Here is a 15028-nt window from a genome sequence, read left to right on the forward strand (position 1 = left end):
CGAAAGGGAAAAAAATCCAGGCCATCGTGCATTTCGATGCTGATAGCTCGCGCAAGATAATCGTCCGCCCACCTTTTCACTTTGGCCATGACCATCCTTCATGCTACATGAGATGCTATTACGGCACGCTTGAAGCTTTCGCGATAGTTTTCTCGATCTCCTTGATAACCTTCCAGCGCGTATACGGCTTACGTTATACGCGTTATACGTAATTCCCTATTCGTGAGTGCATTAAAAGCTGTTCGACCGCCAATGGAAATGCACGCAATTGCAGGATGATTGCCGGTAGGTAATCGCGCGCGGGGCGTAGCGTGAGCGAATTAAACCCCCGGTTAGTTTTAGCTAATGGAGACGACGCTTAGGAATGTTTTATCTCGAAATTAGATGTTTTAACTTGTCAGCCAGAAACGATTAAGAACACAGGGCGGTTTAAGCCCTTAATGAAGCTGGAAGTCTTTAACTCGGTCACGATATGTTTATTCTTTGGATAATTAACAATGTCGTGCATAACTCGCTCGCGCTGCCTGCTGCTCGTCTCAAACCGGATGACTGCATCGGATCTGACACTGACACTGACACTGACACTGACTGCTCCCATCGGGAGCAAGCCCTCCGCAGGCCTTCCTACAGTCGGCTAGAATTGCTTTCCACTTACCTCACTGTATTGGCGAGCCCGAACACAGGCAAGATGTTTAACGCTCGAGTTAATCTGCCGACGTGTGATTTAACCTTCCGGTGAACCGGAGCGTGCACGAGATAGCGACATTTGTGCAACGTGGGAAACCACGGATTTGAGCATCTTGTAGAAATTTATATTGATACTAAAATTATCGTCGTTAAAAATTATATCAAGACGGATCTGTGTTATTCAGTATACTTTGCTATAAATGTGCGTAATCGATAATCTCCCCTAAAGTTATATTGCGACTGCTGAAAATTAATACAATTATCAGAAATAATTATTAAGTTTGAGCAAGTATAAATATTTCAGTAGGCGTATCTTAAATTTATATCTACGTCAGATAAAAAATCTAAAAGAATTTAAAGTATAGTTGCTCGTTATACTATACTGATATTCACTTCCTCTTTCTTCGAAAAGAAAACGAAAGTTTACGTGGACGGCGAAATACGAATAAAACATCGGCAACAACATAGCCACGACAGTAACGGCAGTCGCCTGAATATAAAACAAAGATCACTTTGCGATAGCGGACATATGCCTTGCACGAAATGAGCTATAAAAACGTCGTAAAAGAGTAACCGTGAAGTTTTCGTGTTTCAAACTGCAAGCTTTGCTTTGCCAATGCCGACTGCTTGCTCTTTGTGATATTTCATATTTTTCTTTTGCCCGCTTGCAAATAACACACGCTATGCGTGTGAATCCGCCGAAAGAACTTCTTTAAACTGAATACCAACCGTAAATAAATTCGAAGAACGGCGCACGCAAACATTTCGATCTTATCACTTTAAGAAAAAATATATTTAGTATCTATATTGAATTGAAAAATTAAACCATCGTATCTACTAATCTTTGAGATTACTTGGTATATCATATCATATAACGTTGCATAATTCTAAAATACTTAACTAAATTCAATCAGAGAATCTGCGAGTTTTCTAAAATATTGATCTTACGATTTTATTAATCATTTATTCAATAAAATCTTATTTGTATCGTGATACAGTTTTATCTGATGTTATGTAGGTGCAAGGTGTTACGAACTTAAATCGTAATAACGTGAGGGATAAAAGAGATAAAAGTTTGAGGAGCAGGGAGTATCGCGAAATTTATGAGCCGTCGCTCCACAGGTCACTGCAGGCGATATTTCGTATTCTCGGCATGCTTTTAACGAACTTCCTTCTCCTTATAAGCGCGTCGTTAATAGACCTAGCAGCTACTAAAAGCGGTCCATGAATACGAATCTTTAGATAAAGACAGAGACCAGGATAGGACAACACGGTTTACGAGCTCAAATATATTATACAGGAGATGATAGACATAAAAGAGGCACTCGGAAGAAAGCAAACCAAAAATATATGTTGAAATATGTTTCATCTGACTAAATCCAGAAGAAAGAAAGTAAGAGAGAGAGAGGGGGGAGGGAAGAAAGAGAGATAGAGAAAGAAAGAAAAATGGCACTTTATTGCACAAAGATGAAAAAAAATCTTTGTCCCGTGCTAAAGTACCGTACTCGTAAACCGCGAGGAAAAGTACTATTACATATGACAAGCGCAAACACATTTCCGTTTACACTGTAACTTTTGCATTTTCGGGGCAATAAAATGTGATGTAACTAAATTCAACGTTGAAAAGCGGAAACTCTATTTTTGATGTACAGAAAAGAAAATATCGTTAAATAATTATATCAATTTTTTTTAATCTACCTTGTGGTTTAGTTTTAAAAATATATCAGGAAAAAGACCATGAAATGATTAATGTGACAATATTTATTTCACATGGAATCTATAATCACTGCTAGAATTAAATTTTGATTAGTCATATTCCTTCAAATAATCTCTGTTAATTTAATGAAATATATAAATCTGTCATTTAAATTAGGACATGTGTCAATTTTGCTGAAGATTTTTTGCTAGAAGCAACAAATATAATTTTATTTTCGTCATGATTTTATTAGCACAGTAGTTTCATAAATGGCGCGTTAGATCGACCAGTTGAGAAAAGACAATGAATATTAACGATAATATCATCGCTATTACGAGTCATGTGTTACTCGTGACAATGTGGCAACTAGAATTGTCGAAGCGTGACTCGTCTGCGATTCTGGTTAGCTTACGGAATCGTCGCGTAAGACAGGATGTCACGAGCCAATTCAATGGCTCGTCACGTATCTCTGCGGTTGCAAAGGGACGACTCAGCGACCCAGACATATCACGTTCCGTATTTATAAACGAATACCGTGCGTGTGTGTATTTTCTAGGAAATGCTATACGAAATCGATCATCGACTCATCTTGACCCACAGTTACCACTTTAGCACAGTAATCGAAGATCATGGTGGCACGTTTTACCGTTAAAATTGACAAATCAATGAGTCACGTTTTACCCTTTGCTCTTCTCGAAGACCGTGCTCTATGATTATCAAGGATTGTATCTTGCGCATACTTATACTTTTTAATTTTCAAGTTGATTGTAAAGAAACGACAAAATTGAATTCATGTGCATACTTGTATAAAGCTTTTACATGGAAATAATAGTCAGATCGTAAAACTTGGTGAAGTTGACTGAAACGTTTGTTACAATAAATTTCAAAGGATTTATGAGACTGTACTGTGAAGTCACTTGAAAAAGTCGGTCACGTATGATCAAACACTTGACTCGTTTCTCCTCGTTTGCGTCAAAGATATCAGAAAGTATTGAATCAGTAGACAAACAAACACTAAAAGTAGTACTGAAAGATTGAGCCGGCGTACGTATAACCGCTCACACAAGAGAATCGTTTGATTTTGTTCCGCTGAGAAAGAGGTTTGGCTTAATGGCGTCATCTTAACTCTCGTGTGACAAAATCCCGTGAAAGGTGCTCGAGATGAGAATATAAAACAGAAATATGTAGGGAGCTAGGTCCAAAAGCATATACGATAGATCGAGGGAGGGTAGAGAAAAAGGGAAGAAGAGAGATGGAAAAGGTCAAGAGCTACTTTAGACGCGCATGTTCAGTATAATGGGGTTCTTTTGACAAAAAACAGTCGATGGAACAGAGGCTGCGTGTGTAAGCCACTCGAGGAGTGTCGATCTATACGTATGCTTTCTCGCGAGATGCCCTGCAGCGACGATAAAGCTTTATTATCTCACAGAGAGACTGCATAAGAAGGGGCGAAGAGAGTGAGATCATGATACATCGTTAGTACACGGTCTGTGATCTACATATTCTCTATTTACACATCCTCAGGGTCTCAATGAGGTCATTACGACGAGTATCTCATTTTATTGAGATATATGCCGAAATTCTTCACTACAATTAACCGTTGGATCCAAACTATCCGACAGAGACTTTCATTATACATGCACTGCATCAGATATTATTATTAAGTTTACTAGGTTTAGCTTGTCTTTGAATTAGATAACAATCGATAATCGGCAAATAATTACATTTTACATAACGCCATTTTTCGATGCTACATAGGGATAAATTTGCAGACTTTTCTTAACTATTTTTGTCCGGTGTCAAAACTGCAATTATTTCAACCTAAATTTGAAAAAGTCATATAACACCTGACATATATTCACAGTATTCCCTAATCAAATTCTATGACGTGAGCGCATTTTTGACTCGCGTAAAACAATACATAGATCTCGTACATAATGCAGTACTCTCAGGTAATCGACCGACGAAACTTCGTCCAACGCGGTTTTTCCTTTTCCCTTTCCCCATTTTATACGCGACACAGCCTCTTCGGCGTAGTCGATCCCCAATCTGCGTATAAATATACATACATTCATCCGCGGATTAATGAATATTGATGCACCGAGCGCGCGTCACGCGCGTAGATAACGCGAAAACCAAAAATAACTGCGGCCGGAATGCGCGAGCGCCAAAGAGCCGCCACGTGCGACACGTGGAGCGCGCGCAGAAATGCGTTTCGCGAGAGAGTTTGCGTTGTACGTACACTTTTATCTCTCGGGTGGCGCTTCACGCTCTTTACGTCGCCGCTGCAACCTTTAAAATTGCACGTTGCACGACATGAAAAGCGTAGATTTATTTTCTACCACCGCACACATCGTCCCGACGACCCTTTCGTGTCGGTTGTACCGCCGCGCCGTGCCTCTGGTCGCTGCACCCTCTCCGCAACCATGCAAACACCGCGCGACCGCAGTTTCCCTGACTTGGTTAAACAATTCTTTCGTTTTTCTCTTCGATAAAAACTCGGCGACGCTGGAAACAGATAATATCTCCCGGGCGTGCCGGTTAAAGCGCGTGGATATTGTTTTCTCAGCCGAGATTTACTGCTGCTACAACGTCACTATCGTAGAAAATGCTCTTGTACTCGGTCGAACGCGATGCATTCGAATGTCACAGTATTAATATATATGCATAACGCGAATAATGTGAATGTATAACAGAGAGAATAAAGAAATAACACATATAAGTATGTTAAATACGCGGTGCAAACAAAGGATTTTAATTCCGCATTCTTCAAATTTCTCCAGTCTTCAAATCTTTCGTATAGTAAAATGAAACTTTTCAATTTCCGGTTGAAGTTATCTGATATGGTCGTCGTGTACTCGGCAACTCACCTCTTTCAATATCATTTCGTTATTTTCTGCCTTATCGAGCTACGCACGCCGCCGCGCCGGAAAGGATTATGCAACAGCGTATCCGCGTGCATCGTTCGACGCTAACTTTTTCCCTTACACCGACCATCTCATCGTCATTGTGTCGCGCCGTAGGAAATGTCGATGCGTGCGGTCACTTTGCACGAAACGTGTCGCCTGACGCACCGCGTGACATCCGGCGACAGAAACGCGGGACCTCGCCCACCTCCATTATCATGTGCGTAACGTGCGAGGGAGAGGAAACATCTTTCTGCGTACAATCACTATCCGGCGTGTCTTGTTCCACGGAACCTTACCTGCCTGCCCGCTGAATAAGCAGCTATTACGTCGCGCAGCCGAAGGGGGTTGGCCCCTCGCTCGCTATTTCCTCCACTTTATGGTCTTCGTCGAGCGGTGTGACTTTCTCGCGGAAGTGGTTTTCGAGTGAACGGTTGCGTATTTTTTTTTAATTTTTTCTTACGAAAGCGATGAGCATACGTGATGGTGCCCACACGCGCTGTCGTCGCCTTCGTCGTCCATTATTACAACGGCCACCGCGAATGCAGCGTCTATCGCAGCATATTAATTTGACTTGGCTCGGGAGGGTCAGGCGAAGGATGATTCATGAAAGAAGGCGTCACACAAACCGCCCCTTGAGTCACGGAATAGATATGCGTGAATTGCAGGTGTTCGTAGAAGAGTGCCGTATATAGATGGACTTTAAGATACGTGTCACGCATAAGATGATTTATTGGAATATTAAATGCTGTAAATGGATTGCCCTGGATTATTTTGGAGAATGCTGAGTATTCTTCGGCTTAATATATCTTCATGCTTTACCTACATTTCGTCGACTTACTTTTAGTCAAATTGGTTGATGCAGCTCGACATAGATAGAAGATCACAATGGCGCAGCGTAATTAAACTCGCGCTTTCTCGATTTCAATATGTATTAAAATGCGTATCAGAAACAGGCGATACTCGTTGTATCAACACATTTCGCTTACTTCCTGTGTGTCAACCCTATCCAGGGCGCGTGTGAGTATTTTCATAAAAGCGCTGTCAGTCATCATTAGCGACGTGGCGGCCAATATCGCGACGCTATTGTAGTCTCGTTTAAGCAATTGTTTATTAACTTATTCCAACCATCACGTTGTAATCCGGGTCATCCCTCTTTTCTACACATTCAAACGCGCTTCTTCCTCGGAAGGCAAGATTTAATGAAAGAAGAGCGTTAAACCGGATCAACGTCAATTATCGGCACTTAGAGCATTACGTTTTCTACGAACTTATTATGAGAAAAAATTTTAAATCAAGTGAGAGAGGATGTAATTTAGAAATCAACAACTCGGTATATCTTTGTAAAAGTAAAAAATAAATTTTAATAGATTGCTATGCTGTTATCATTAAAATGTTATCATTTATATAACGCAAATTAAACTTATGTTTATCTATAAATATTTGCTCAATCTCGTATCGATAAATATTCACATAATTTGCGTCATATACTTTAATTAGTCTAGTCAAATAATTTTTATTATTAATTGATTATTTTTGTCGTTAAAGATATTTTTTAAAATAAAGAATTGACGATTAAACACGATATTAATTATAAATGGGATGTAAGTATGTCTATAGTGAGTTTTACGAAGATAAAGGAATTTCATGAAGCAATATGACATATTGAGTATAATATGCAAAAATAGAAAGTAAAAGACTGGCAGTAACTCTCCATACTTTCGGCCTACACTGTCCATTGTCGTGCACTTCATCCACCAGCGCGACGACAGGGTCGTTCTCCGCGTAATCGAAAAGTGATTAACGGCCAATTGTTTTTCTGACAAGTCGACGAGCGTGTCATCCACCATTGCCGCTCTGTCAATCTGATTACAATGTAACTGTCGATCAACCGATTTCCCTCATTAACCATATCCTAATGGTCCGTGCACGTGCGATGCGGGAGGCATGATAATCGAAGGACTGACCTGCCCGGAATAGCATCGAACCGTAAGCATTTACTCCGAGTTTGGCCAGATACTATCCAAGCGTGTTCTACGAGCTATTCAAAATTATCGGATAGCAGATAATTACTTGAAAAACGATTACTAATAATTCGCCGAATTACGGCAATAGTTGCCTTTTTCTAGTTTGCATCATTTTAACAATTTTAATAATGGAAAAGTATTGAATCAAAACTTTAATAAAATAGTCATATAAGCCACATGCAAAATAAATTCTATATCTATAAATATCTTTATGCCATGTACATGTATAATTGTTTATATGTGTATATATATACGTACGTTAATTGATTGTACATAAGTATACATATAACTCTTTCAGATTTATTTTATTCGTGGTTTTCCCATAGATCGAATAACTTCTATCTTTATCAACGAGTAAACTGAAAATGTATTGAAAGCCATGTACATACAGCTGTACAATATATCAAATAATCAATGCAAACGCATCCGAAAAAATAATAGAATACCTGCGCTGCATATTGAACTTATTTCAACAGTTTATTGATTCGTTGACGAGAGTAATCGAGCACGCTGTCTGCTCTCGATATGCGACAATAACGATAGGATGCATATAAATAATGGTAACATTGTACATACGATAGAATATTGTCTCCCGTACAAAACGGATGGTAAAAAAGGTTTATCAATTTGTTGGTTTCAATCGCATATTAAAACATCATACTTAGGACTACTTTGTTAGTTAATATTTAAGAGATTATTAATGTCGCTATTTTATCAATATGTCTAGCTATGCTTTTAAATTGTACGTAAAAGTATTGTTGCCTTTCAAATAATGTGCTGTCATAGTATTATAAATATTTTATTGAATATTTATGTATCTATTCTTTTCAAGTATTGAACATATCCTATACGTAATCTGTACATGCGTTGCTCAGAATCTGTTAAGCCACTATAATGGCCGTTCCGAGTTCTAATTCCGAACTGCATCTATACGGGTAGGAGGAGGTGAGAGGAGGAGGAAGTCAATCAACTGCTAATTAGTAGCTGGTGGACGGGCATAACCTTATCGGCCGCCGAAATGCTCGCGATGCGCACGGTCCTTCATCCGGGATGCAGATAGAAGCCACGTGGCGCACGTGCCAACAATTAATAATCGATTCAAACAGGAAGTTCCGTCGATTGGGCACGTCCGACCGTGACAGCTTCCTTCGCTCTTTATCGGATAATCTACGCGAACTACTTTGCGGAACTTCTCGCTCCCGGTGATCTTTATGTAAATTGAATCCATGATAAGTTTATATATTAAGGCCATCCGCTTTATCGTGATTGATTTTCGTAATACATTTCTGTAATATAATACAGATATGTCATAAAAATGATAATATATCGAGAAAAAACTCTACTTTTTACTTTTTATATAGTACAAGTTCTCGATAATTATTGATCAGCGTATCGGAGTTTTATGCAGCTATATTGTGCAGTGTCAAAAGTTACAAATTTTGTAAAGCGTTTTATTGTATCTCTTTATAAATTATATCTTGAAAGGTAATATGTGATTGCTTTATAAATATTATATCTTCAAATATTACTGTGCAGATATCAAAATGAATCAAATAGAGGATCTGTTAGATGATATAATTTATGCGTCAAAATTCACGTTGAATAATACAAAGCAATAATTTTCAAGAATTCGAGGTTTTGAAAAATCTTATCTTGCAGAGTCCGCGTCCGTCAAAAACGCTCACGATTTTTACGCGAGTAACAGCGATGGGAGGCGTGCTTTGACGTTTACGTTTCGGAATGCGTTCCTGCAGGGTAACGATGATTTACGTTTCGTTGGGAAGACGGATCTCCCGTCCGTAGAAAATGAGCGCCCGACAGAAATGTCCCGTAATAAACGTCCCGCGTTAAACGCGGCGACGGTCACTTATACCGTCAGCATGAATTATCCGCGGATCACGTTACAGGGCGCAAGTCAGCTACCAAGTCGGCGTGCGTCCATTACCACGCTGCCATTAAAGCGTTGTTTACGAGCGACGATCAAGTTCTGTTAACATCCGCCATAATTGATCGTACGTAAAAACGGCGAGGGAATACAACGGTCTTTCTCGCGGGTGCTTTCCATCCAAATAGTTTACTGGCCGGCTAAGATGTCAAACACCCGCGCTGAGAGGCTCTCGCGGGATTGATTTTCAGACGAAAAACAAAATTTCCGAGACCGATCGCCGAGATAATTTTCAGCGACCCTTGCAATCTCTGCTGATCATCGGATCGAGCCGTGTCTCGATAAAAATCGTGATCTCGCTCGCCATGTCGCGGGGTTTATTAACGGAATTGGAAAACCCTCGGAAATTACGGCATCGTTAGAGGCATGCTCCCGCGGCCTCCAATCTGGCGGTAAATGACGACATAGTCCAGCATACTGATCAAGGTCAAAGATCTTGAGAGACGAGAGGTTGCAACGGGGACAAAATAATAATGGGCGGACACCCGCCGACTGAAATACCTGCAGCGTGGAAAGACGCTGATGAGACATAATCGGGGGTTATGGAATTTAATGAATCCTTTCGTAAGAGTGCACAACGTTCTCCGTAAATCCAGACTAAATCCGTAACAATAGTCACATTGTTGAAATCGATGCAATAAACCGATATTGGAGCTCTGACTGGATACAATCTCCACTTGAGAGCGCATGCATCAGCGATTTGTCGTATTTCTTTCCTCAATGGCAACAAAGACGTCGTTGATATGCTGCTGCTCATTGTTCGACGGGAATATTTAAAACTTGTCAAACAATTTTGAACTAAATAATAATTAACTAACTAAGAATTACATTATAGTAATATCACGTTATATAGCAATATGTAGCCTTTATCATTAAACTTTAAACGAGTTTATAAAATAAATTAAGAGAAAGAATGTCCACCCGTGCGCGCGTGGCACGTTTATGAAATTAAAATTCAATACGCCGCTCAAGTCGTTCTCAACAGGTTTTTAACGATCCTTTCGAGAAGCGAGAAGCGGATGTGGAACGTAATGTCTCTTGGTTCGCACCCGAGCATGACGCGACGCGACGCCTCTGATTTATCGCTTTGGCACCTCGGGCATCTACGTCTCGGGCGATTATGGTAATTACGGTTGTTACCAGGTAATTCGATGATCGAAAGACCCGAAGCCAAACGTGCTGCTATCTGATGCACGACTCCGCGGAAAGTCTCTCTTTCGCGTATCGAGCGTTCGCGAGCGAGCTCGTGCGATAGCTCGTTCGCTCGCTCGCTCGCTCACCCGCTCGGAGAAGCGGAGAGCCAGAGATGCGAGCGGACGCGAAAAAACGAGTATAGCGATTCTGTGCGCACTGGTGCGCCAGAGAGAGAGAGAGAGAGAGAAGAGGAGAGAGATTTATCGCCCGGTTCTTAAGATATGGAAGGCGGAGGAACTTATTTATGGAGTGTATATGAGAACGGAATCAATATCGGGGAAATATAACCGGCGCGTGAGATAGCTAGTATATGTAGCGCTTCAAATTTTTCATCAGTGGCCCGGGAAAACGTCGAACAGCCGATAAAGCACCGCGGCTGTTGTGATTAGAATGATGTACGCAACGATGTCGGCCGGTTATTCGTATAGCTCAATAGACACGTCTGATGGCGCAGATCTTTAGAAAAATGACGTTGAAGTCGGTAGAATATGATAAAATTTAATATGTATTTCAGATTTAAATGGAATGTGTCATATGTCACTACTCACAGATCCCCTTCTTGCAATACAGCTACAGCGGTTGAGATAAAAACTTTTATACTAGATTTTTAAATAAGTCGACTAGAACTGTATTAACATTGCTTCAATCCATTTCTCTACAGCAAATGTACAACAGAATAATAGAAAATATATCCATCTTTAATAAAAATTTCATACTTCAAAAAGTCAGCATTGTTAGTGTATTGAGAAAAGAAGATTATTGAGACAAAAAGAATTATTAAGAGCAACTTGCATTTATATCCGTTCTCAATAAAAACTTCAAAAATACACTTCAAAAAATAATCACCATTGCTGCAAAAAGGATAAAAGTGACTCTCGTTCGTATTATGAGACTCTGTATGAAATTTAAATAAAGTTTGTAGAAGGCTGGTTTTTAAAATTTCACGTATCTTGATCACATACAAAATAAAGCCTGAGTTATTCATCAAATTTCATTATACAAATGCATGTGTTTAAAGTGTAAAAATGAACAAATGCACGCGCAACATGAGGTCATACGTATATACGTAATTTATCTTAAAAATTATAATAATAAAAGAAATAGAAGATTCTGATTTAGCATCTGTATTTTGGGGGATGTATAGTATAGATGTATCTTTTTCGTTTTCTTTCACTCGCAACACTATTCATTAGCAATTTAGGAGCCCGACTGTAATGACGTAACGGCAATATCCCTCCCGGAGCAGCACGCTAATTTTTTGCCTTGAATATCCGTTCACTCTCTTTCAAATCTACGTACAGGTAAGTTTGTCGCTTTGACCTTTCATAGATTCTTACAACCTTCTTTGAGCTCTTCAGCGCGAAAGAGTGAACTTCAGGGACGGAACTTTTGGAAGTCGAACTGGTCGAGTACACTGCCGGCTTCCAGCGAATTCTCGACGGCTTTATCGGAAATCCTAGATATTGGAAAAGGACGGGACGTTTCGTGAGAGGATTCGATCTGCCATCCTCGAGCGATCCAACAGTTGCAAATTCTATCTTGTGTCATTCCTGATGAACACAAAATTCTTCAGAGGATGGTATCAATTGATTTTTCTTTTCATAGCATTTGACTATTAAGTTATGTCGCATCGAACGTTCATGAAGACCTATCAATACATATACTACAATCGTTTATAATTAATCAGATTTCATTATATGTACATATATGTATTATCTATTATACATCATCTGTATCATTTAATACTAATTTATGCAGTAGTATAATGTATTTTTTATCTAATTTAATAATTTGAGCACTGAATATTAATTTCAATGATCTCTCCAATATGGTTCTCTCAATAAAGCAAAAATATCTTTATGAAAAAATATTTACACGAAATATAATTTTTAACGCTATGTAATTGACATAATTTAATTGACGTCATAATTAAATAACTGATAATAAAATTAATCGATACTTTAACAATAATTCGGGCAACATCACTATTACAATGACGTGACAAGCAGCGGATAATTTTCATCGCTTCGATCACGAAAAACATTTATTGTATGCGACGGGGACAAAGAGAGCGAGAGAATGTTAGGCAACTAACTCTATTCGATTGAAAGGTTGGACAGCCACACAATGAAACGGTCGGTTATCGAGATGGCTCACCATAAACTAGAACGCGTGTTACCCCGAGTACGAGCCAAAACCCGGCGGTAAAATAACCGTACGAAGGCTCGCGTATACGTCCCTCTCTTTTTAGCTTTTCGCCGCAACATTATCCGTCTGCCTTCCCCGCTCCGTTCGGTTGCTCCCTTTGGATGCTACGCGATCGACCAGTGACCAATATCGGTCGGTTAGGATGTAATAAACCCTCGGGCGTCACAGATCATCCCTCCTGCCGCCCGTTATTGAGGCAATATTATGTGACACGGTGTACTCCGGCATATGCGTCCCGTAAAATAGCACGCAAACGCGAGATGTGCGAGTCTGTATACGAAAACGAGCGACGTAATTCACCAGGACCAAAGAGTAGAAGCCGACGTCATGGCCAGACTGCATAACGTTTCACGTTCAGCGGTTGATTTAATCGCGTGAGTCCGCAGCAAAGCAAATTCCCGTTACCACTGGCACGACACGGCCATTGAGACCGATGTAAAGTCCCTTTAGCTTATCCATACAACATTGACATCTTCTATTGAAACTACTAAACCCTACGCTGAGAAAGATATCATATCTCTCATTGCATTATAATCCACTTAACTTTTCACATAAGAGAACGTATGTTATTTGGATTTATAATAATAATAATTTATTAAAAACGAGCTGTTTTTAAAGTACTTAAAATAACTACTTATTATTTTTTATTAATAACAAAAGTATTTTGCAAGCGTATGTATATATTTAAATAAATTATGACACATTATCTAAATGTAGTAAAAATTATAATGAAAAAAAATTATCCTCTAGATAGGTTACATATCAAATACATGTGATACCAAAATGGATAGTAATAGTTTTTATAAATTTGAAACAATAAAGCGAAAATTGAATCATGTGTATTATCATATTGTAGAATTGATGCAGTATAATAATATTGCATTGATTAAATTGATTTTGACTTATCGTTAGACATGGAATTATTACATATTATCAATTATTTTTAGCAAATCTTACCTTGAAATTTTTGCATAGTTCTCAATCCTCCTTGCTCGAAATCATTGTTTAAGTTAAGGAACGTCATAAATTTATTATATGAAGAAATATAATTTGTCAAAAGTCAGAATATTATATAATATATGATGTATAATTGGAATAAAGTCTCTTCTCATAAAATATTTAAGCAAGTTGATTCAAACGAAGAAAACCAACACTGCCACTTTCTTCATGAAACTAAACGAACGAACGTCATTGCCATTTTAAGAGCACGCATACGTCACAGGTCATTTCCCTTCGAACGACTCACGTTTGACGTGTATATGTCTGTCCAATTCTCAGCAACTCTTGTACAGTTTCGCAAAACTTTTACACTTTAACAGAACTTTAAGTTCCACGTCGCGCAATTCTTCAAGGCCACAGCTCGAATCATGTGCCAACAGTTGTCCAACAGAGTAACCAAGTTTTATCTTGGTTGCAGTCGCCGTTTACAGCGATTATTTTACAGCGACTATTTGTTGACTAGAACTTGCCAACGAGTTAACTGGAACTCCAATAATTCAAAAATATAGTCTGGCACATTTGAAGTCGCAGAACATGCGAAGTCTCGAAGTAACAGGAAATTTACAAGAGCAATTAAATTTAATTGGCATTTTTGGAGATGTCATAAGTGCTGCGTGTTTGCTGTACCTATATCTGTTGCCTGCGGCGGACAACTTTGTCGGGATTTTATCAGATGTATTTCTTCAAGTTGACCTCACTACGGCTAAATGCGTACAGTTCAGGTTTGACGCCGCGATAGGTTATTCTGGTTTGCTTATGCGAAACCTGTGAGCCAAAGTGCTCCGATGGCACCCTCCGAAGTGCTTTGCGATGGAGACGGGGAAGTGGAAGAGATCTCACGTGTTCGCCTGTCAATATGGCGCTCGAACGGTGCACTTTACGCATACGCTGTTTACTCAATATCAGATTACCTTAAGAGATGCAGCTCTGTGAGACGCTTCTTTCCGTCTTTGCGCAAATCACTTAAGTATGTGCTATGTGCGATACGCAGGATTGTCGGGTATTAATAACTCCGATATTCGTGGTATACCTTTCACACTCATCGGACTGACTGTACGAAAACGACGTTTGTAGAATTTCTTTTCTTAAAATAATTTGTCAAGATTACCGCACGTGTATACTTAGCAAGTCTGTCACATACAACGGTAGCAAAGTTACAACTAATAAAATTTTCTACGATGTGTTAATCATTGCTTTTACGTTACGAATCGTATATTCTCCGAGAAAAGCGACCGCGAATTGTTGTAAAAGTGAAAGGACAATAACCGAAAGATTGCGTAAGAATCGGCGACGTTCCGTTGGTAGGAAAACTCGCCAAGGTCGAAGTGCGAATCGCGGAGTCCTCTGGACTCGACTGACGGCACGA

At 39.4% G+C, this 15028-nt stretch overlaps 1 protein-coding gene across 5 annotated transcripts in view; it reads right to left on the reverse strand.

Moving 5' to 3' along the window:
• The window catches only part of LOC112454350 (teneurin-m), a 516441-nt gene that overhangs the window by 433649 nt on the left and 67764 nt on the right, over nucleotides 1–15028 (reverse strand). The window contains exon 1 of one of the 5 annotated variants that reach the window (XM_025015681.1): nucleotides 13621–14994. The exons of the other annotated variants lie outside the window; for them this stretch is intronic. The gene's annotated coding sequence lies outside the window, so the exon portion shown is untranslated. Of the gene's footprint in view, nucleotides 1–13620; nucleotides 14995–15028 lie in introns of those variants that run through there. 5 annotated transcript variants of the gene reach the window in all.

Source organism: Temnothorax curvispinosus, unplaced genomic scaffold, assembly GCF_003070985.1.
Source record: "Temnothorax curvispinosus isolate PA1 unplaced genomic scaffold, ASM307098v1 QBEX01005011.1, whole genome shotgun sequence".
Classification (NCBI taxonomy): Eukaryota; Metazoa; Arthropoda; class Insecta; order Hymenoptera; family Formicidae; genus Temnothorax; species Temnothorax curvispinosus.